The sequence below is a fragment of the Chinchilla lanigera genome, unplaced genomic scaffold (assembly GCF_000276665.1).
Source record: "Chinchilla lanigera isolate Chin_1 unplaced genomic scaffold, ChiLan1.0 scaffold00439, whole genome shotgun sequence".
Taxonomy (NCBI): Eukaryota; Metazoa; Chordata; class Mammalia; order Rodentia; family Chinchillidae; genus Chinchilla; species Chinchilla lanigera.
In genome coordinates this window covers 1-15,479 of record NW_004955840.1, presented here as the reverse complement: position 1 = coordinate 15,479, position 15,479 = coordinate 1, and the positions used below count along the sequence as shown (strand labels likewise).

At 63.5% G+C, this 15,479-nt stretch overlaps 1 long non-coding RNA gene across 2 annotated transcripts; it reads left to right on the top strand.

The window, feature by feature from the left end:
- Positions 1-9,673: 9,673 nt before the first annotated feature.
- LOC102016872 lies at positions 9,674-12,968 on the top strand. Of its 2 annotated transcripts, XR_001232600.1 has the most exons (4): positions 9,674-10,465; positions 11,298-11,716; positions 12,562-12,692; positions 12,793-12,968. It is a non-coding gene; the product is annotated as an uncharacterized LOC102016872 (long non-coding RNA). The 2 variants fall into 2 exon arrangements; XR_001232599.1 differs by having other exon boundaries at positions 9,674-11,716.
- The last annotated feature ends 2,511 nt before the right edge of the window (positions 12,969-15,479 follow it).

Here is a 15,479-nt window from a genome sequence, read left to right as displayed (position 1 = left end):
GAACCCCAGTGCAGAGCCGGGGTGAGCAGGCCCAGCTGCCTCTGCCCAGCTCACTGCCTGGCGCCCGGCACCCAGCACCCAGCACCCAGCACCCAGCACCCAGCACCCTGCTTTCTCTCTGCCGCCCTGCCTGGCGCTCAGGACCCAGTTCCGAGGACCCGGGCAGCCCTGCGTGGAGACTTCCAGCTGTTGGGGTGAGGTCCTCGGGCTGCTCCCCAGGACCGCCGCTGACCACTGGTCACTAACCACTGGCCGCTGGCCACTGACCACATGGGCGAGGAGCCCCACGTGCCTGGCTGTGCCAGTCGCTCCGAAGACCCCCAGCGGGGGACACGGCTGGTTCCTGAGAGGTCCGGGGTGCCAGGAAAGTAAACACGGCTGGACTGGTGCCGGGCGCCCGGTGGCGGGTGGGCGGCGGGGCGGGACGGCGCCCAGGAGGCCGGGGAGGGAGGCGGGGCCCTGCCGCCCTGGTGACCGCCTCACCGCCCCGTCTTGGGGCCAGACTCCGGCAGGCGAGCACACTCAGGAGTGGCGTCACAGGACGCGGCTTCCCCGGGATGTCACCCCCGGGACGGGCGGCCGTGGGGGGCCTGGATTCCAACGTCCCCCTGCGCGTCCCGCCGACCCGTGTGCCCCGCCCTCCCTGTCCCGTGGGTCCGTGTCACAGTCCTCAAGACGCACGTAAAGGACCCTTGTGCGCCTGGGGGGAGTTGGTGACTGCGGGTGACCTCAGATGTCACCTAAAATCCTCTGCAACCCAGCGCGGCCTCGTGCATCCGGCTTCGCCGGGTCCCAAGGCGTTGAGCCGCAATGCCACGCGCCGCCAGCAGGGGCCGCTGCCCGGGCTTTTCCCAGCCCGCAAGGCGCTCGAGTCCCAAGTTCACCTGCGCCGGAGCGCGGTGCGGAGGGGGCGCGCTCAGGAGCTTGCAGAGCCCTGCGGGCAGCGCAGACCGGGTTGTTTGCTGCGCGCAGGCCACGCTGGGACCAAAGGCTCGGCCACAGAGATGGGCTGATTGGGGACGTTGATTCTTTGGCCTCCCGAAGTGGCAACGTTCCATTGCCTGGATCTTGCTTTTGTTTTTTGAGCCTTGCGATGTAGCCCAGGCTGGCCTCAAACTCGCAGGGATCTTCCTGCCTCAGCCTCCCGAGTGCTGAGATCACAGGTGTGTGCCACCACTCACCACATTTAAGTGGTGGGCGCCATTATCCATCAGACTGCCGGGAAAATGCACTAAGGTGACAGCCAGGCTGGGACAGGGTGGGCTCCGGGTCAACAGTCCAGACCCTGTGTGTGTGTGTGTGTGTGTGTGTGTGTGTGTGTGTGAGAGGCAGGCAGGCTGTGGTGGGCCGGTTCACATATAGGAGAAGATGGTTTTTAAAAATCACAAAATCTACTGAGTTTTAGTTACTGGCTCTGAATTCCAATTAATCCTCCGCTGCCAAAGGGAGCGTGTGGTCCAGGCCAGGGCGCGGCTGGGTGTGAGCAGCCTGTGAGCCGTGGCCTCCCTGTGCTGCCCCCAGCTGCCGGGGGTGCTGAGCGCACCTGTCACATTGTGCCCCAGCTCCCGTTGGGGCCTCATGGCAGGCCCTCCCACTCGTAGAGTCAGCTGAACTAGGTTTGAAACCCAGTTCAATCCATAGCTGTGTGACCTTGAGCAAGGCACTTAAGCTCTCTGGGCCTCAGCCTCCAAGCCAGAGAGAGCCTTGCCCTATCTTAGGCTTCTGGGACCTGGGGGACTGTTTGTTATGCAGTGCAGCCCGGGCCACTGACTGATACGGGGCACCTCCAGGGAGCATCGCAGGGAGCTGGTGAGCACAAGCACCAAAGCAGTGGCAGATTCTTCTCTTCCTCCTCCTTTTACGACAGTGGGGATTGAACCCAGGGTCTTCACGCCCCCAGCTACACCCCAGCTCTTTTCTTATTTTGAGACAGGGTCTCGCTAAGTCATTCAATTGCCCAAGCTGGAGTCAAACTTGGGATCCGCCTGCCTCAGCCTCCCTTGTTCTGGGATTGCAGGCATGTGCCATCACACCGGTGGCGCGTTCTGAGGATCCGTGGCGCTGTGTGGACCCCTGACTGTCCAGGTGCCCCGCCCCACGCCGCTGCTGGGACGATGGCAACAGGGTGAGGGTGGGGCCCCCACAGACGTGCTGTCGCTCCCTGGAATGTGGCTGCTGCCCGCCCTGCCTGTGGGGTGCGGGGGCCCCGGGCTTACTGGGTGGCTGGCAGGAAGGAGGGCCACAGAGACCAGGAGGCACCTCCAGGCGGCAGAAGGGGCCCCCGCAGGGAGGCAGGGTCCCCGAGTCCCCCCTACGACCCGGCTGTGGGGCGTCCACTCCTCAGAACTGGAGAGCGAGGTCTCTTGTTGCTTCAAGCCACCAAGCTGGTCAGTTTGTGACGGCGTGGGAAAGGTGGGAAGCGCCTGACGCTCATCCCCGGGGTGAGGTCGCCAGCCGCAGGGCCTTTCCTAGGCCCCAGTCCCAGGGCACCTGGAGGCCGCCGCTCCCGCCCTGCCCCCCGTGTCTCCACACCTCCCGCTCCTGTGGGATGAGCTTCCCGCCACTCGGGAGGAAGCAAGGCCACCCCCCGCGTGGGGAGCCGCTCTGCAGCCCGGCCGGCCGCCGAGGGAGGCCCTGTCCTCCCGGAGGCAGACCGGGTCCCCACGCGTCTGCCGCCACTCCCAGGCGCTGGGCGAACCCGCGCTGCCCGTCCCGACAGGGCAAACGCGCGACTCCGAAGGAGCTATTTACGGCCCCTCTCCGGCGAGGCGCGAATTATAATTAAGAGATAATGTCAGCGGAAGGGAACACTGTCACCGCCGCGCGGCTCCCGCTGCCTCTGAAATGTCAAGGCAAAGTCACAGCATTTATCAAAAGTAAATGTTGGCGGGCAGACGCGACGTTGGCTTGCGCAGCGGGGGCACATCAGGGGGCGGCAGGGCGCGTCTTCACCCTCCTCTGCGAGGGGCGGCGCAGGCTGCCAGGAGGGGCGCCCCGGCCGGGGGCCCTGCTCAGCCGCGCACCCCACCCCGCAAGTGTGCCGCTCCCGTGGGCGGGACGCTCGCTGCAGCTGCTGGCCGCCCGCTGAGGGGAGGGGACGGGCCGCCAGCTGTCAGAGGCCCCTGGGTCGCTGCCCGTCCAGGAACCAGGCTCATGACATGACGTCGCCTCAAACAGCCTCAGTTTCCGGATCACCGCCCGGGAGGGGAGGCAGCCAGCGCCAGCAGCAGCAACGAGTGCCGTGACAGGGACGTGGAGCTGCAGCTCCCCAGGTGGCCATGGCAAGTGCCCCAACATCACTGCTGCCACCCTGGCGTCTTCCACCTCACCTTCAGGCTGCCTCGTCCCCGGCCTCTCCTCCAGGGAGGCTCCTGGATTGCCTTCCGCTGGGCCACAGAGCCAGGTTTCCAGGTGTGTGCTGTGGGACAGGCCTACGCAAGAGTGTGTATCAGTCACCCGCTGCAGAACAGTGCTGTGTAACAAATAGTCCCAAACCCCAGAGACTTGGGTGGTAATATTTTCTTGGCCAGTGGTGGAGGGTAGGTGGAGGGCAGTTCTCCTGCCTCCTGGCCCACTCGCACATCCCACAGCAGGTGGCCTGGGCACCCCTCAGAAGGGCCAACAGGGAGCAGGTGCAGGCCCCACCTCATCCCTGACAGCCGGGCAGAGGCCCCATTGCTGGCCAACATCGGTCCCAAAGCTGGTTCAGTCTGAGTGAGGGATGCAAACCTGGCCCTGCGGCAGGGGCTCTGGGAGCATCGGGGGGGGGGGGCATGAGGGACACAGGGCAGCACACAGCATGTTCCTGCTACCACACGCATCCACACTCAAGGACAGCAGTTCTGGCCATGGTGGAGGGTTTGGAAAGGGCGTGGGTGTGAAGTTCGCTCTGCAGAAGGGAAATGTCCACCCTCAACTGGAGCCTCCCAGCCGCCACCCCACCCCCATCTCTGTGCTCCTCCTGCCTCAGCCTCCCAAGTAGCTGGGTTACAGGTGTGCACCTCTACACCAGACCTGCCCCGCGTTTGGTGAGTCTGAGTTGTGCTGCTGGGGACCCTGTGCACAGGTGTCCCCTGGGCGCCTGCTTCCTGTTCCTCCAGGGCCGGACCCAGCAGTGCCCCGGCTGTGGGTATCAGCCTGAGGGACCTAGCAACTGCCCATCCTGCCCCCAGGGGCTCACGTCCACTCCCCACATCCCGTGGCCTCCACGCCACACGGGGTCCATGCTGCACCCTCCCTGCAGGGTGTGGGGTGAACTGCCAGCTGCGCCTCTTAGCAGTGCAGGGCCAGGCATGGAGGCGACTCGGAGACACGGCCAGGCACAGCGGTCAGTCCCAGGTGATGCCACTGCCCGCCCTGGCCCTGGCTCTGCTCTCCTCAGAGGTCCAGGGACCAGGGCAGCCGAGGCTGGGGCTTGTGATCATCGTGCCCTGACCAGCCCGAACTCACAGAACCCAGGGCATGGCTGGCAACTCCTCGTCCCTCACTCCGTCATCGCCCAGCTGTGTCCCTGTCCCACAGGCAGAGCTGGATGTGATCATGAAGGATTCTTGTTCCGAGCCATGGAACATGGGGGCTATTCACTACGCAGCACGTGGCTGGCAGTGGCTGGCTGATGCAGTCAGGTATTGCTAAGCACTATTAACAACCTCATTCTGTAGGCAAGAACACCTGGACCCAGAGCAGTGAAGAGACCACCTTGAGGAAAAGAATCAAGACAAGAGCACAGCTCTGCTGGCTTGGGCCTGCTGATTCACTCATTTAGCATGTTTTACTGAGCACCTACTATGTGCCTGTGATTGGCCTGGAAGCCAGAGACAACCCAGTGAGAAGCTGCTCCTCTGGGAGCGGCCACCGTTAAGCCTCTTTTCCTGCACCTCGAGCTGCAGCCAAGTGGACGCAGGGTCAGAAGGGGATACAGGGTGGGGGAGCAGAGGCCCTGCAGCCCCGGCGTCCTTGGGGGATCTGCAGGCTGCTCTGCACCACCCCCAACACACACCAGCGCTGCTGGAAGACACCGTGTGATTTATTCCCGGCCCTGTTCTGCGCAGGGCTGCACGGCGGAGCGACAGGGCCATTCATCTTGCTGGCGGCTTCTGATAAAAACGGCGTCCAGGGCCGGGACTTGGAGGCCGGGAGGAAGCGAGCTGTGATCAGTGGGGTCCTCTGCTGACCCCGACCTGACCCGACCCTGGCAGGTCCTGGCGAAAGGGGTGCTGCGCTGAGGTCTGCTCTGCCTGTCCTTGGGTGGAGCCCAGGCAGCTGCACATCCTCCCCTGGACCTGGACTGGAGACCCAGTAACCACCAAGCCTGACCTCGCGGCCCAAACAGCCCAGGGCCACCTCTCCTGAGCCCGCCGGGGCCTGTGCCGGCTTCGTCCCTGCCCCGTCCCTGCACTTCTCCCCGGGACGCAGGTGGACAGAGTGTCCACCACACAGGACATCACCGGTGTGGCACGTTTGCACCTTTGTGGGGTTTTTTTGTTTTCTTTTCAGCGCTGTGGATGGAACCAGGGTCTCGAGCTTGTTAGGCCAGTGCCTGCCATTGAACTATACTCCAGCGTTTTGTTATTTTTTTGCTTTGAGAGAGGGTCCCTCTACGTTGGCCAGGCTGCCCTTGAGCTTGTGATCCTCCTGCCTCAGCCTCCCAGAGTGCTGGAACTGATGTTCCTTCTGATCGCACCTGGTTGCGCCTGGCTCCTGGCAGGGGCAGGGTGGACAAGAAGTCCTGGCCCAAGAGGTTGGCGGCCAGGCCGGAAGTGGTCTTGTTTAGCACGCAGTGGAGCTCTGTGCAGCCGGGGACAGCTGGCGCTTTGCTCCACCCCACTGGGACCCGGTTCCACCACCCTGGACGGACGCCTTGCCGGCAGGTGGCAACACACGGGGACAGACCGCATGTCTCACTCCGAGCGACTGGTGGTCCCCCGGCAGCGCGGGGCGGGATGCCAGGCTCCCCTCCGCAGAGCACAGGCCTGGTTCTGGGGTTGGAGGAGGAGCGGGCTGGCCCTGGGGGTGGCCGGTGCCAGGCCTGTGACCTCCTTTCCCACTGGTAGATGACAGGGTGGGCGCTGTGCAGGGGGCACCTATGCCAGGCAGGCCCAGCACAGGAGCGGGGCCTGTCTCTCTGGGACGGTCACCCGGGAGCTGCGACCGGGACCTCGTGACCCCGTGTGCAGGGCTGCAGTGCTGTGACCCGGACGGTCTCTGCCCTCCGTGGAGAAGGGCAGGGAAGCAGCTCTCGGGCCACAGGGGAAGAGAGAAGGCTCCCTTTTCACCAGGGACCTCGCTGGGCGTGGAGACAGGGCTCAGAGAGGCCGCAGGGCCGGGCCGGGCCGGGCTGGGGTGGGGCAGTGTCGCCACACACTTCCGCCTGGCTGAGTTTGGACGCAGCAGGGAGGAGGGGTGGAGAGAAGGTCTTGGTGCCCTGGCGCTGGCTGGCTGTGCTGTAGGATGCCAGCCCTTCTAGAAAGTTCCACAGCCCCATTCCTGAGAACATTCTAGAAAGCTCTGGGAAGCCTCCTGGAGGTGCTTACCTAGGCATATCCCAGAAGCAGCATCCTTGCTTTTACCAAGTGGTCACCTGTCCCTTCCTACCCTGGCCAGTGGGGCCGCCCGGTGAGTGACTCCAGGCCACTCCTGTGGGTGTCCAGCTCCTGCCCACCTCTGCCTGCAGTCACAGTGCAGGCAGGGCCTTTGCAGCTGGCTTTCTTCAAGGTCCATCAGCTGGTGGCATTTTTCAGGACTGTTCCTTTTTCTGGCTGCATAATACTCCCGTATGTGAACAAAACACATCAGGTTCGTTTTCTGTCAATGGACAGACATTTGGATCATTCCTACCTTTGGCATTCACAAGGCCACGGTGACCACATGCCCACAAGGCCCCGTGCGGATACAGCCGCGTTTCCCTCAGGCCGCTGATGAGGGGGCAGCTCATTTTGCTCAAAGAAGCAACACTGCTGTGGGTTGCAGTCACTGGGGTCAGACTGGGGGAAAATCTAGTCCCAGGAGTCCCGAGACGTGGGGCTCCCTGTAGAGTGGAAGCCGGCTCCAGCCCAGCAGTGTGTCCCCAGGGTGGCGGTTCTCGAAGTTGCTCCTCGGGGCAGCAGCAGCAGCCCCTGGGGACCTGTCCACGTGCAGGCCTTGGGCTCCGCCCGCTCGCTGTGCCTCACACCCAGGCTGGCCCTGGCCGCTGACACCTGCCTGCAGGGCTGACACCGGTGCTGAAGGAAGCAGGAAGCAAGCGCAGGAACTGAGGCTGTGGATCTGCGCCGAGCATGGGGCGCACCCCTGTGATCCCAGCGGTCTGGGAAGCTGAGGCAGGAGGATCACAAGCTCCAGTCCTAGCGGCAATGTAGTGACTCAGTGGGACCCTGTCCCAAAATTTAAAAAAAAAAATTTAAAAATGGCTATGGAAAGCTCAGTGCAAAGGCCCGGGGTTCAAAAGGGTAAAAAGAGATGAATAAATAAACCTGTAAAGCAAAAACAGAGCAGGTCCCCATGCACCCCGGGGGGCGGCGCTCAAGAACTTCATGTACCTGAGGTGGTTAACAAACCGCCATGGCCAAGTTTGCTCCTAGCGGAGAGAGCGGGACCCTGCGGCCACAGACGCCCTGTCCCCGCCGGCCCAGGGGAGGGGGAGCAGCAGCTGCTGGGTCCGGGTCTGGGTCCACTCCTGAGGCCTCGGCTCCCATCACGCAGGAGCCTGGCTCCCACGTGCAGGCCTCTCCCACACCTGCCCTGACTGTCTGTCCAAGTCCCGGTTCAGTCCCCCCAGAGATGCGGTCCCAGGGCCCGAGAAAGGCAGCGCTGCCCAGGACGCACAGCAGAGGCGGGGCTGCCCGCACCTCCTCCGGACGCCCACAGCCGCCGCGTGCTGATCCTTCTCGGAGGCCCTCAGCCCCTGCAGGCAGAGCCGAAAGCCCGACTTCCTGTGCAGCCCTCTCTCCCTGCCCCCCACAGAGGTTCCGGGGCTCCTGCACAGGGCCCAGTGTCCCCGCTGCTGCCCGCTGTCTGGGACAGGGACCCCCTGCCACCAAGCCTCAGCCAGGAGGCCGGCCCGGGGAGGACAGGCGGTGACAGCTACGCGCCGCGCGTGGGGAGCGCTCCGAGGGCTCGGTCACCCGTGGCCCCTCCTGGGTCACCGACCTCCCCACCTCGCGCTCAGGACTCTCGCACCGAGGGTCCCTGCCTTCCCACTGGGCGAGCCCCGCAGGGCCGGCCGTGGCCCTGGGCTCCTGCGCATTGTCGTGGCTCAGCCAGCCGGGCAGAGGCGCAAGTCCTGCCCTGCCAGGCCCAGGAATGTCACAGCGTCGCCGCAGAGAAGCGCGGAGGGCAGGCTCCGCGAAGCTGCGACGCCCTGACGGATAGAAAACAGATTGTGCTTCCCGCGCTGCCACCCCCGCGGGGCGGGGCGGGGCCGGAACCCGATTACCGCTCCCAATGGAGGCTCTATCGTGCCTGGGCAAGGTCAGGGCAGGATGGCCCGGATGCCGCGTCCCTGCCACCGAGGCCTGGCCCTCCCCGCAGGGTCCCCTCTCCAGGCAGCCGTGACCGGCTCTCTGTCAAGAACCTTGGGCCAGCCAGGCGTGGTGGCTGTGACGCACGCCTGTAGTCCCTGCACTCTGGGAGGCTGAGGCAGGAGGATGGAAAGTTCAAACCCAGGCTGGGCCACTTAGCAACCTTGTCTCAGAGTGTACAGAAAGGTGTCAGGCTGTAGCTCAGTGAAGGGACCCTGGCTCCAGGAAGGGTTTCATTCATTTATTCATTCAGGCATTCAGGCATTCCCGCCAGCCTCCCCTGTGGACCTCTTGTGAATGATCGAAAAGCTCCTGCGGCCGAGCAGCCCGGGCCCTCGGAGATACATGGTTCCTTCACCAGGCACCTGTGAAAGCACCTACTGTGCGCCGGCGATATGTAGGGTCCACTAAATGTAAGGTCCTCTGGGGCAGGGGCTGCACACAGACCCCGCTCTGTGCAGGTTTCTAGCTTGGGGCGCGTCCTGATCCTGACCCGGGTCAGGCTTGGACACACGAGTGTGACTGGCTTTTCCTCCAGGGTCTCCGTGCTCAGCTGTAAGAGATGTGCAAAGGGACCTGAGCTACAGCAGTCTGTCTGCAGGGCACAACTGTGCGTCCCTAGGGCACCATGTCTGCTCTTCCTCGTTGTCGCCAGAGGTTCAACTCATTCCTCTGAGCGGCTGTGGTCAGGTAGGGCTGGCCCCGCCCACCCACAGGAGCACATGACCCAGCCTGGCCAATCAGATCATCCACCTCTGATCATCTGCCAGTCGGGTGGAGCACATGACTAAGGCTGGCCAATCAGATCATGGTACTCTGGGGTGGTCGTAGGATCCAGGCAGGGCTCACTGAAGTTTGGGAACCCCTGAAGGTCAGAGCCTCCTTTTGCTGGTGCTGGCGAGTAGATGGATGTGGCCTTGGACTGCTGGTCCAACTTCCTGAGAACAAGACAGCCCAGGGGAAGTGAAGGGGCAAAGTCCTGCTGGTGCGATGCGCGCCGCTGAATCGACCTGTTCCTGAAGCTCGCTCGCCCGGGCTTGGTGACGTGAGTTAGTAAGTGCTCTGTTGCCTGAGCCGGTTTGAATCGGGATGCTCATCACTGCGGCGAGAGCCTTGAGTGATGAGCGCACCTTTCCTCTCCTTCCGAAGGCCAGGCAGCGTTACATCCCCGCCTTCTGGAAAGCTGCGGAGGACTGAACAGGAAGGGCCGCGCCCCGGCCCGGCTCTTTGGCGCGAGGACACTGTCCTGCTGGCCCCGACCGGCGTCGTGTGCCGTCCAGAGCCACTGCGGAGTCGCCGTCGTGTGCCTGCCTCCTCTCTGCTGATTCCACCCTGGGCCACCAGCGTGTGGCGGCGGGAGGTGTGCTGTGCCGCCCCGCAGCGTCCGCCGTCTGTGGTGGGCACACAGCGGCTTGGCCTCTCGTTCCTCTCAGAGCTGCCGGGGCCGGGGCACCTGGTGACAGCGCCTGTGGGCCTCGCACTGCCTGGCAGGCACCTGTGCCTTTCGATGTTTTCTGTCTGGGGAGGAGCAGGGCGGGGCCTCTTTTCTAGGTCTTGGTCGCTGTCACGGACCCTGTGCTGGCGGTGGGTGGAGGCCAGCAGCCACACACCAGCCTCCCCATCGGCCTCTTGGGCTTCCTGGCCTCCTTCACCTCTTGCCGAGGGGCCTTTGCACCTGCAGAGCCCGCGGTCACCAGGAGGCCCTCAGATGCCAGCTGGGCCGTCCTCATCCCTCACAGCCCCCACCCTGGCGTTCTGCAGCACGGAGCCATGAATCGCTGCTGGGTGCAGTGGCTGAGGCCTGTCGTCCTGACACTCTGGGAGGCTGAGGCAGGAGGACTGCAAGTTCTAGCTCAGCCTGGCCAGCTTAGTCAGACCCTGTCTCACACAAGTAAAGATCTGCGGGTGCAGCTCCGCTCAAAGGCCTGGGTTCCATCCTCAGCAGTGCAGTAAGAAAGGAGCCGCTGCCTTCACGGACAGCACCCTTCCCTCCCTCCCTCCACGCCCAAGGCCCCATCCCTCCAGCCTTGTCCCTGTCCCCCGCCTGCAAGGTCAGAGTGCTGGGCAGCGTCCCCGCCCAGGGGTCCTGGCCACCCATTCCCACCTGCCCTGAGGGACACTTGGGGCTTAGGGACAGGCCAGCCAGCACCTGAGGGTGCAGAGGCGGGGACAGGAGGTGGGTGTCGCTGTGTCTCCCGGCCCGGTCTCTGCATGCGGGTCTCAATCTCACCTCCACCCGTGCCCCACGCCCCACAGCAACTGCTCTCCCCAGCTCCGAGCGTGACTGTCTGGGTGCAGAGGACACTCACGGGGCTGTGCAGCCCTCCCGCCATGGGGCGCTGGGGTTTGATGCTGCCCAACGGCAGCCGCATCACTATGGAGCAAGATACTGGGAGGCCCTCCCCCACCGGTCCCTTACCTACTTCCTGTGTGTGTCTGGACCCCTAGCAGCCTCCAGGCCCCAGAGAGGGAGGTGGGCCCTCTGCTGGAGGACCCCCAAAGTCCTGTGCAAAGGCCCTGTGGCCAGAGTGGAGCTTGCCAGGGCTGAGAAGGCCAGCATGCCCCTGTGGTGCTGCCCACCCTGCCAGGCATCGGGGCCTCCCATTGGCTATCCTCAGTGGGTGCTGGATGATTGACAGCCCCAGCCAGGCCAGGCGGGACTCACGCCTGCAGTGACCAGTGCTGCACGGGGCCTGGCTGCCCCTTCCCTGCACGTCACTCACGGGTGACCTAACAGGGCCTTGGAGACTTCTGAGGGTGACTTTGTTTTTCTCTCTCCAGCAGGAAGGCTGTGGGTGACCTCACAGGGCAGACAGCGGCTTAGACCAAGCAGCGATGGGAGTGACCGGCCACCAGGGCCGTGGGAGCCGGCTGAGGGCTCAGTGACCACCTGGCATGCAGGGCCACGTTAGCTGCTGCTGCTGGCTCCACTGTGGCCCTTTGGCTTGAGCAGTTATGTATCTACCAGAGTGGGCGGCAGAGGAAAAATGAAATCGCATGCTCACAGCGCTGTGCAACCTCACACCAGCTGCTCAGCCTCTCTGGGCCTCGGAGGGGGGAGCCACGGTCCATGTGTCCCTTGGCTTGCGGACAGTCCCTCCATGTCCGCCTCCAACGCAACAATGGTCACGTGGCATCCTCTCCAGTGCATCTCTGCCAACATTTCCCTCTTCTCTCTGGGAGGCTGAGGCAGGAGGATGGTAGGTTTGGGCCTAGCCTAGGCAATTTAGCGACTTCTCAAGGTCCTCTCTGCCTGTCATGTGCCAGCTGAGCCGCAGAGCCAGAAGCCCCTGGCGGGGACAGGTACCTGTCCTTCCTCTCGCTTTCCAGGCTCAGAGAGGGGCAGGGGCTGGGCCAAGGGTGCACAGCAAGTTGGTGGGACCCCTGGGGTGGGTGTAGGGCGGGTGGGAGATAAGACGGGCCGGGTAGGGACTGTGCGGGGAGGAAACCCAGGGCTTACCAGGAAGAGTCGCCAGGACGCAGTGGCCCCGAACCACCCGCGGGGAGACACAGGCTGGCCGTGCGTGGTGCACACGCCGTGCACTGCACAAGCACACGGAGCAGAGGCAACCGGGCAGATCCCGACCACGCTCAGCTTAGCTGCTCTGCAGCTCGTCCTAGGAGGAGCGCTGGCTCCTGTGGAGCCAGGGTCGGCGTGACCTCCACGTGTGGCAAGCTCAGACAGGCAGGGTGCTGCCTGCCACCCAAGGCACACGTGCCGGGGTCTCAGGGCTGGGACAGAGCGGCTTTGGGACTGACTCGGCCGCCGCATCCAGCAAGGGCCCCCGCGCGCCTCCCCGGCTGCGGTCTCTGGTGGCCAGGACTCCTGTCCTGTGCATGGGGCTCCCTCACTCCAGGCCCAGCCCAAGGTGGGCCCGACCGTCCCCTCTTCTCCCCATGAAGGTGGTCAGGGACCAAGTGGGCCCAGCACGGTGGTGCCTGACCCTGGGAGAGTGGCCCGGGCTCACGTGGAACCAGGGCTGGGAGAAGAGGCCACGCCACAGAAGGAAGCCAGGTGCCTCAGGTGGTTATCTGGCCTCCTCAGGAAGCCCCCGCCCAAGAGTGGAGCCCACATCTAAGCAGGCAGACTGAGGAGCAGAGAAAGAGCCCGTTCCTGCTGATTGTGAGTGCCTGGATCCAGCTGTTCCTGAAGCTGCATATCCCCGACCTGCTCAGGTACTGGGATGGTAGCTGTGGGCTTGAGCCTGCTCAGATGCACTTTGGGATTCTGTGCCCTGCTGGTCTCATCTCCTCTTCTCTGGTCTCAAACACCCAGCCCGGGACCCTGGAATGACCCATTCCCCGGGCAGGCCCCTCACGCCTCAGCCTCGCCTCCTGTCTTCTCTCCACGCCGTTCCCAGTCAGCCGCGCTGGCCCAGCCGGAGATACATCCTAATGTATACTTAACAGAGGCTCAAAATCGAATTAATTTAGATTGGTTAATAAACTGTAACATCCGTTTCTAAATCAAGCTACATTTTCCTCTTGAGCAACTGAATTCATGCCTGTTGGTTTAATTTGTTGCTATTGTAATCCTTTAACGCTGATGAAATTATGGAAAGGTTTCTAGTGAAATTACCCAGATTTGATTAGGGTTGAACGTATTAATATTGCTCCTTCCTGGGGCCGCCGTAGGCCAGGAGGCCGGGAGAGCCTGGATCATCCTGTCCCTCTTCAGAAAGCCCCTCCTGGGGTGTGCATTTATTTATGTACTTACTCTTTTTACTTTTTTTGAGACAGGGTTTGGCATGTAGTTCAGGCTGGCCTTGAACTCACTCTGTCGCCCAGGCTGGCCTCACTCATGGCGATCTTCCTGTCTCAGCCTACTGAGTGCTGCAATCACGGATGCGCACCACCACACCCAGCGGGTGCGTTTACTGAGTGCTGACTGTATGCACAGCCCGCAGGTCAGGGAGGCCCTGGCAGAATGGGCACAGGGTCAGGGGACTGCCTGGCAGCCACTGTGGGTACAGTCCCAGCACTCCTTGGGAGAGGAGACCTCAGGTCATCACGCGGCCCAGCGACCCCACTCCCAGACCCACCCGAGAAGCCCTTGCAGATGGCCCAGGCGGCACCAGTCCCAGGGACAGGCGTGTCCCCCACGGGCGGGTGGACACACAGCGCGGTGCTCACACATGGAATAGTCCTCAGGCTGGGGGAGGGGGGCAGCTGTGTGACAGGTCAGACGCCCAGGGGCACTGGCGGAAGGCTCCATGGGCATCGCAGAGGGAGATGGGGGCAGATGGACCCGCCGGTGGGGGTGGGGGGGGCGTGGTGGGGGGGATGAGAAGGGGACACAGGGCGGCCCTGGAAGCCAGAACTCTCTAAAGCTGTGAGCCAAATAAACCACTTCTTTCTTTGAATTGTGTTGTCAGGGATTTTGTCCCAGCCACAGGAAAAGTGGCCCATAACACATTTGCTGACTCATGAAACTGAACATTCCACAGAGCCCAGCTTCAGGTGCTGCTTGATCCAGTCGTTCCTTTATAGGAGCCTGACAGTTACTGGCTCCTCTGAGTCACATGTCCACCCAAGAGCCAATCATAAGCAGCCAGGGAGATGAGATGGCATGATTGGCCTACCCTGGTCACATGGCCATCCCAGGATGTGTTGGGGAGGAACAGTTCCTTCAGGGAAATTGACAAGGAGGCTGTCCCCATCGCAGAGGAGCTGTCAGTACAGCCTTGAGGGACAGGGGAGAGCAAAGCCCGGAGGGGGATTTCCCCGGGACGTCCGCGTGGCTCACTGCATTTAGGCCCCCAACCCTGGAGGTCTCAGCTCGATCATCCAGCAGGGCCTGTCTCCGAGTCAGAGCGCGCTGGCGGGTTCTGGGGACTGAACTTGCGTGACCCTGTATGGGCTGAACACGGCCTCCGATGCACTACGCAACCTGCACAGCTCCTAGTGTGGTCTAAGTGGGCCGCTAAAACCCACATTGCCCAAGGTGGCGGGGCTCGGGGATCACAGGGACATGGTGAGTGTTACGGTTTATACCTCGCTGTCCCCCAAGAGCCTCAAGTGCTCCTGGCTTCAGGAGGGGAACGGGTTACTGGGCTCAGAGAGGACTAGCGGTTGGGGGCGTGGCCGGGGCGGTCCGTGGGCGTGACCGGCGGTCCGTGGGCGTGGTCATCTCCCGGCCCCGCCCTCTCCCTGCTGCCTGTGCCCCACGCCGGGAGCCGCTCTCCTGCGCGGGGCCCTCTGCCACGCCTCCCTGCGGGCACTCACGGATCACGGGCTGAAACGTGAGCCGAAATAAACGAACCTCCCGTCCTCTAAGGGTGCCGGGTCGGGTGTTGTGTCCTCGTCGCAGGGAGGTCACTAAGCAGCGTGGAACTCGGGCCCGAGGGGCGCGTCCGTGCTGGACGCCTCGGGAAGCGCTGAGCCGCCCTGTGCTGCCGGAGACGGCTCGTGCCTGCTCATGCGCGTGTTGCTGGAACAAAAGTGTTTTCGCCCTGACATTCTTCCTGCGTCTCATCCTCCGCCTCTGGGGCTGAGTGTTGGTTCCGGGTAAAGGGCAGACTCTCGTCCAGGAAAGGAGGGCTTGGGGGCCCCGCGTCCCCTTCGATCTGGAAGTGCAGATGGGGTTGCTCAGAGGCAGCTGTCACTTTCCATAGCAGAGGGACCAGGACGCCAAGCGCGGAAGTTCTGCTCGATTCATGTTGGGGGTGAGGGACCTGGAAAAGCCAGGGCCGTGGGGAGGGGCAGAGCACTGATGCTCCCCGTGTGTCCTGCTTTGGCTTGTCCCGGACAGCTGTCCCCACCGTCACTGTCCCCACAGCCTGCCCGCCCCTCAGGAGGGCCGGGTCCCTGCTGCCTGTCAGCCCCAGAGCTCGGCTCTGCGTCCCTGATGCAGCCAGAGGTCAGCTTTATCGATCTCGTCAAGAGCAGTGATTCGGGAGCCACTGCGGTTCGGGGAGGACGCCGGAGCCGTCTCTGCGTCTGCGCCGGGCCCCCCGCTACCCC